Source organism: Lathamus discolor, chromosome 16 (genome assembly GCF_037157495.1).
Source record: "Lathamus discolor isolate bLatDis1 chromosome 16, bLatDis1.hap1, whole genome shotgun sequence".
Lineage (NCBI taxonomy): Eukaryota > Metazoa > Chordata > Aves > Psittaciformes > Psittacidae > Lathamus > Lathamus discolor.
Genome location: NC_088899.1, coordinates 4,699,781 through 4,706,401, shown reverse-complemented (window position 1 = coordinate 4,706,401; position 6,621 = coordinate 4,699,781). Strand labels below are relative to the sequence as shown.

The window sequence follows — 6,621 nt, the reverse complement described above, 5'->3', positions numbered from 1 at the left end:
AGACAGAAGGAATTCAAATTATGTGTGTAAACTTTACAGCCTTTAGGATGTTCATTAAATCACTCGCAGGATGGCTCTCCATAAAACTCTGCTGACAGAACAGCCAGGTGAGGTGGCTCCTTGCTATGCGTGTAAAAATACAGCTATGTCCTGCATGTTCCTACACCCTGGACTTTGGTTACTCCTTCAGACATACACTTCTCCCGGGGCTCCTCCCTGATTCTGAGCAATGACCTCAGCCATTCTTAGGGCAGCTGAGCATTGTCAGTATCTTCATCACCACCAGAGAGATTTCTTTGATGATGCTTCTGGCAGGGATGCACTTTGGGCAAGAGAACAGAGCTTCACATGTGTGTCAGCCTCCACACACAGCCGCTTAGTGCAGGCTTCTGGATGCCTTTCACCAGGTGCTTTGGCTGCTCTAAGCTCAGAGCGTCTGTGTTTGCAGGAAAGAAACATAATTCTTCGTGCTCTTGCTTGACTGTGGTGCTGGTTTCAATTTGAATGCCAGAAAATAGCTGAGCTGCAGGCACCTATCTGTTGCGTTGGACTCTTTTACCAACATTTCAGCAAGCTGAGGACTTGAGACAGAAGTGTTACAGAAATGTCAGACCCAGCTCCAGCTGTACTCAGTGGAAAAAGAGTAACTGACTTCAGTAGGAGCTGGATTGGGACCTAAAACAGTGAGTGCAGTGGTGCTGCAATGTCTTTCATCTCCAAGTTGCTGGGTGAAATCCAGACTACACTGGTAATGGTTGGGAAGCTGCCAGCCGCTAATGATGTGGAACAAGTTGGTGAGTCCTTGCTCCAGTTTGTAGGAAGCCACCAGACAAAACAAGTCCCAGGAATAGCCAGCTCAACCCCTTCCTGGTTGGGTTCATGCTGTACTGGCAAGGGAGTAATTTAGGAACTTCCCCTGATGTGGCTCCTGTGGTGTCTGATCTGTGGAGGCCACAGTGCTTCTGTGAATATTTATCTTCATGAAATTCCCTGGAAATCCTCAACATGCTATGCAAACAGTGTCTGGAACATAGAGCTTTCCCAGATCTGGCCCACTCTCCTGGTGCTTTGATATACTCACAGCATAACCATGAAACCTGTCTTCCTCTTTGATTTCCCCGCCTGTAGCTGCACCTCCTGGACTCACTCCGCATTGCTCACTCTTGCAGGTCCTATAGGTGAAGTGCACTGTGTGATAGAAGAGCAGACAGGTCATAGTGTAGGGTACCCCAAGAGCTCAAATTCAATGGATGACTGAAGCAAGAAAGAGATTGACTTTCTAACAGTATCCCACTGGGCACGTGAAGCAGTGTGGGAGGTTGGACAGTCAGTGTTTTTCCCAGTTTGAGATCAAGACTGGAAAACAATGAGGAACGAGAGGCAGCCCCCTGCACCGACCAATCTACAGCTGTTAGTACAAGCAAGCATACCTCCTCGTTCCACCTGGCTGAGGGAAATGAAACTAAAGGTGATGACAGCCAGGAAACAGGTAATACTTTTTCTGTCTGGCTCAAATGAGGTGCTCCAACAGTACCTATGGCTTTGTTTGCAGGGCTTCAGAAACAGCAACGCCTGAACTTTTTAGAACTGATCTCCCCTTTGAAATGTGTTTTGTGAAGAGGAAGCCACAAGGCAGAGTAACTTCAAAGTGTCCAGGGAGGATGATAGGCCTGTATAGAAAAAAAATGGACAGAGAACATGTGCAGGATCTGTGAAAGATCAGATTTGTATGCCCAATGCCTCACTGCAATAAAGCAGCTCTGCTTCTAACAGTGCTCTTACAGTGCTCTCTGCTGGGCAATGAGAGGTAGAGGCAAGCGTAGCTGCAAGTAGCCTTTAATCTAGAAGGCAGATGACCATCACAGGCTATGTAATGGTGTATAAATTTAGCTTCTGCATTGCTCCAGTGAATGCATACAACGTCCTCTGGCCCATCAGTACTGACTGTACTGATTGTACAGTACCCATTGTACTGATGGGCCAGAGGACGTTGCATACATTCTGCTCCCAGAGTAAGTTTCTAGCTAATGCATAAATGTCTGGAGTCAGTTACCTGTTGCTGTTCTGTTGCCGTGACAGTGGTCCTCAGGCAAGCAGGCCTGTCATGGAGCTTGGAGCACATTCAGGCTGCTCTGTCAAGACACCCAGCTGGAAACAGCTATAACGGCCTCCTTAGTGAGCTTGGCAAGAAAGATTTGAGTCTTTCACTGCTTCCACTCTGCTGCTGGCCATGGTAAATAAGGGAAAAGGTAATTCTCCCTGGGATAATTGATCTCCTAGCAAAAATGGAAAGCCATATCCTCTTGATCACCTAGCAGAGGCCTTGCCAACCTCGGATTTGGTGATGGAAAAGCACTTTTGTCACCTTAATGTATGTAATTATTTCAGAATGGTGACCTGATGGAGAAAACCCAACACCTTCCTGTGCTTCCACCAGAGGGCACTGCGGACAGACCTTCACGTTCAGAACTGCCTCTAGTACAGATGAGCTTTCAGCTGAAAAGGTACAGTTTTAATCAAAATCTTGGTTCCAACCGATATGGTTTTATGTTATGGCAGAGTCCTCCCCTTTCATTAGTATTCTTTAGAGGCAGTGCTGACCATAAATAGCCTATAGCTACTTTACTGACATTGTATAAACTCTCAATAGCTTGCAACTTGTTCCTGAACATTCTTAGTGGGGATAAACTGGGATATGTGGTCTTATACCCTACAGCAAATAGCGAACTAAATGGAAGTGTTAACAGTTAGACTTGATATTTGCCTAAAGAACCTACATGAGCTGCTGCAATGTATTGAATTTAACTAAAATCTATGAACATTTAAATTGCTCTGCTGGGCTGTAGGTGTGATGACTGAGGAGTCAGTTTAGTCAGTTCTGCTGCCTGCAGCAAGACATCCCCTAAGTTGTTTGCACATAAATTATGAGAGCTCAAATATCAAACTTCAGGGGCTGCTACATGTCTGCTTGGCAGTACCAAGCGCATGAAGTGAGTGAAGATGCTTCTGTAAGAGCTGAGTATTTGAAGAAGTCACCAGAGGCCTGGTAAATGTCACACGGGTTGGACAGGGAGGTGCGGAGCTGCAGTCTGCCCTTATGGCTATTTTCTATTGCTGCACATCTTTGCTTTTGTGAGGGGCCACTGCATGCAGAGTGTACACTAGGCCAAAGATCCAAGCGGTATGAAGTTCGCTGACCTTCATCTGTCCTGCCTCCGCAGAGCCCGCATGGACACAGGGAAAGCAGAAATCACACCCTACAGCTTTAGCACTGAAAGCTGTAACACGACCTCCCTCCTACACACATAACCCTGCCAGGCCAGTCAGTGAACCGGCTCCAAATAACCTCGTTTAAAAACAGCAGCTCTGGACACATCCTTCCCGGGTCTCCTCTCACAGGCAGTGCTGCTTCAATCCCTTGTGCAGAGGCTTTTCTGGGAAGCCGTTTGATGAGTGGCTGCCTGGAGCCTACGCCTCCCGCACACCCTGCTCTGGCTGAGGGCCTGGCGCTTCCCTCCTGCCTGGCAGCAGCTCTTGTTCCTCACAGCAAAGCCCACTGCAGTGACCAACTGGTAGCTGCAGGAGATCCTCCAGTGTGCACAGCATAAGGAGAGCAAAGGAATGGCAACAGAATAAAACAAACCAAGGGAAAGGACATCCATCCCACGTACCCATTCTGAAGGACCCTATATGCTCCAGTTAAAGGTTTTCTCTCTTTGTTTGTGCCGAGAAAGCACAGCCTCTTCTCTCCTCATTCACCTTTGCTATAGCAACTTCCCATCCTTTTTCATACAGCTTGCACAACTCTGGCCTGTCAGGATCAGCTTCCCTCACGTCTTTGTGCCCTAAACCAGCTGACCAATATCTTTCCTGCTTAAACATCTCACCTTCTTTCTTGCCCTCCCGTGTCACAGTCACCCCATGCGCTGTTGGCCAGGAAGGCCAATTTCGTCTTCCTTCCCCCTGCCCCCTGCTTGAAGCAGACCTTCTTCGGCACTCAGGTCAAGCTTCTTGTTTCCACACTGTAAAGGACAGCTGGGCACCTCCCCAGGTAACACAAACCCATCTGATCAAGGAAATGTTGTCCTTAGTTTGGTGGTGGGCTAGAAATAGCCTCCTCCTGCTGCATCTCGTGTTGGGTTTGTGCATGTTGTTGCACTGTGAGAGGCTGCTTTGCCTCTGTGGAACTGGGAGCATAAAGACTGAGCCTTGAAACTGGGTTTGATGTAAGGGCAGCTTTTCTTTGGACACATGGGAAAACACATGGCTAAGCCCCATGGAACTATGTGTGTGTATGTGTGACAGGGCTCTGTGTGTGTGGATACAGAAGGCTTGTAGTCCTGTTGGTGTGCATTTGTAGTTTATGTATGTGTATAAATGAGAATCTTTGGCCCAGCTTTCACTGTGTATATATTTGTATTAATGTGAATCCTTACAGATTTGCAGTGTGCCATTACTGTGTTCAGCGGAAGCCTTGGTAAAGGGGTCTCTCCAGCCAGTTTGGTTGTGCTGATGTTATCAGTGGATGGAGATGTGTTTTCTCAATGTTTATACCTACCTGGAAGTTTTTATCATTGTGATAAAGTGGGTATGCTTTTTGGCTGGTGAGAGGCACTATAAACAAGGTGGGCCTCCAAAGATCACATGGTGGTGGAATCAATACCTCGAGCAAACAAAAGAGATATGTTAATAGAGTCATCTACATTCTGACAGCCCTGCAACGGTACCAGCTCTTCTCTGAGTCACCTCCTCTCCAGATTTTTTTATTCTTAGATTCATTTGCATGACCTGATGGGATTACACTTTAAAGCAAACTCTTCTTTTATCTCACCACTTGACACGCCCAGCATCCTTGATGTATTTACAATGAGCAAATCCACGTTGCTGCCTGGATCTCTGGTACATATTCTGGTATCATTACAAAGAGTAACTTTATAGAATCTCGATGACAGTGTGGTGTCTTCAACATCCCAGGATGTGTGGGGACCAGGTATTCAGAACTGTAACTTTGCCTCAGATCCTATTTGCAACAACGCTGATTTCCTTTGTTTCAGCTACCTCTGTAGATGAGGGATCCCATCACCCTTGTCCATTAGACTGATTCTGCTTCAGCCACCACACATGATCACTTAGAGGCAACAGTTCTTTATAGCACCATGACCTCAGAAAGAAACAGAAAGGTCTAGAAGGGCTGTGCTTTGAGACTGAGGACCCAGGACAGGCACATCCAAACAGCACGACTGTAGTGTAGACCCAGGTATAGGCGTCATCCCTTGAGTTTTACCCTCAAGCCATTTGTTCCTCTGAGTAGGCTGAAGTCTAAATGCTGGAAATGTGCACAATCAGTTTTCAAACTCCAGCACCTGGCAGCATTAGGACAGGGAAGTTTGGTTTGTGCCATAAGGCAGGAGTAAAGTTCATGTGTGGCTGTGAATTGAAGCTACGACGCTGTTTGGTTCAAGCTTGTTGTCAAGGAAAATAGAAAACATGGAATGTATGCAGACCTGGAGTCCTCGTGTAGATTTTAATGTTTTCCTCGGGACTCTGTCATGTTGAAAGGCTGACATCTGTAAATGTCCTGCCTGTGCAATTAACCCACAGCATGTAAACTGATGGCATCTATCCTATAGACGAGTGTAAATCACTGCACCGGGCTGAACATCTTCCACTGACTTTAGGGGAGTGTAAGTTTTAAAAGCCTCATGTCATGTGTCCCTCCAGTACAAACACTTCTGTGGGTCACTGTTGAGCACCCTCTGAGATACTTACCCAGCAGTGCAGATGTCTGAGCTTTCCCCCAGGGCATTCAAAGGACTCTGAATATGTAAACAGCACTTCTGATATTTTTTCTGTTGGATTAGTCAAATAACTGAGATATTTCCTCTGTGCTTTGTATTAATATAAAAACAGAAGAGCCATCTGCATAAACAAGAGCTTGACATTTTTGGAATCCCTGGGGAGTAGGGAAGGAGAAGGACCATTTCCATACTGCTCGCTGGATGCCCCCGTTCAGCTGTGCCACAGCACAGGCTACAACACAGCATGGTTTCCAGATGTTTCTGTGTCCCCATGTCATTGGCCCATTTGGCACATCTATGCTCTTCATGCAGGGGCTTAGTTTAAATCAGCTGCCTAGCCCATGCACCCTTGCCATGTGGGAACCAAGGGGTTATTGTGGAAGGACGTGTTATCTGCAGTGAGATGTTGCTGCCGCAGCAGATGGGATGTACAGTGATGGAGCTGCGCCCCATACCACAAATGACTAACTTAAGCTTTCCCTGTGCCAGTTTACATCCATCCCTGAGTGCAGGCGTACACCTGAAACCACGGGCCCAAAGCAAGGAGGGGAGATTGAGAAGCTGTGGCTGCCCCCTCCTCGGCAGCGCTCAAGGCCAGGCTGGACGGGGCTTGGAGCAACCCGCTCTAGCGGGTACCAGCCTGCAGTGTACTCCGGAGAGGCCGTGCCTCACAACGCCATCTTGTCTGTCACCGCAGGCCCCGAGCGGCTGAACCGGCAGCGCCCCGGCCACAGCAGGGCCCCCCCGGTCCGCCCGCAGCCCGGAGCCCCGGCCGGCTCCGTCGTGGCACAGCGCCCGCCGTGACGTCAGGCGCAGCCGTTTG

The 6,621-nt window shown here is 47.9% G+C and overlaps 1 long non-coding RNA gene across 1 annotated transcript; it reads left to right on the top strand.

Annotated features, from left to right (window-relative positions):
• The first annotated feature begins 1,333 nt into the window (after positions 1-1,333).
• On the top strand, positions 1,334-3,348 carry LOC136022630 (uncharacterized). The gene is made up of 3 exons (XR_010616237.1): positions 1,334-1,489; positions 2,389-2,504; positions 3,222-3,348. It is a non-coding gene; the product is annotated as an uncharacterized LOC136022630 (long non-coding RNA).
• Positions 3,349-6,621: the final 3,273 nt, after the last annotated feature.